A 1,070-nucleotide genomic window follows, 5' to 3' on the forward strand; every position below is an offset into this window, starting at 1 on the left:
ATAATAATAATAATAATAATAATAATAATAATAATAATAATAATAATAATAATAATAATAATTATTATTATTATTATTATTATTATTATTATTATTATTATTATTATTATTATTATTATTATTAATATTATTATTATTATTACTATTATTATTATAACAACAACAATAATGATAATAAGTATTATATAATCCTGCCGATATCCACTTCGACCTTTATTCTTTCGGTATCATTGAAGTATTTGTTGATATAATCGACGCCGACTATGAGAAATATTTGCCTAATCCTGAGGATTATAATAAGATTATAATAAATGCTTATGACTGTTATTAACGTCATCATCATTATAATCAGCAGACACATTGAGTTCTTAGGAAAGTATGTTATATGAGCGATATATATAAATATAAATATATATATATATATATATATATATATATAGGGACGGGATGGCATGATTTCAACTGGCTTTATTGAATAAATATTTGATATAACGACTACTGTGGCATGCGACGCAATTCACGCGCGCCTATATATGAACTCTATAAACAATGGTCGTTAAATCACGCTAAACCGTATGCTTGATTCAGTCTTATTACTGTCATTGTATATTCCTTTTGTTATTAATAAATTATATTTATGCGAATGACAAAATATCAATAATTTGAAGTATAAATATAGGCATTTTTATAAAACCCAAATTTACGAAGTTTACAATGTCTGACTTCAAAATTCAAAATGCAAAATTTAACACTGAGCGCATTTCATTCATCCGTCAAATGTTCCGATAATCTAAATTCTTATAATGATTATAAAACCACGTGCCCAAAATTTTGACCTGCCCTGTCTATGAAAGAATTCTTTGAGTTAAATATCACTAGTGTAACTAAAAGAGATAATATTGTTTTGGAAACTGATTTAGAAGACACAGATTTATTACAAAGAAATATAGAAAATACAATATTTTTGATAGCATAAATATAACAGATGTGTGTATGTATCTATCTATGTATCCATCTATCTATATATGTGTGTGTGCGTGTGCGTGTGCGTGTGTGTGTGCTTATATATA

Source organism: Octopus bimaculoides, chromosome 22, assembly GCF_001194135.2.
Source record: "Octopus bimaculoides isolate UCB-OBI-ISO-001 chromosome 22, ASM119413v2, whole genome shotgun sequence".
NCBI classification, from domain to species: domain Eukaryota; kingdom Metazoa; phylum Mollusca; class Cephalopoda; order Octopoda; family Octopodidae; genus Octopus; species Octopus bimaculoides.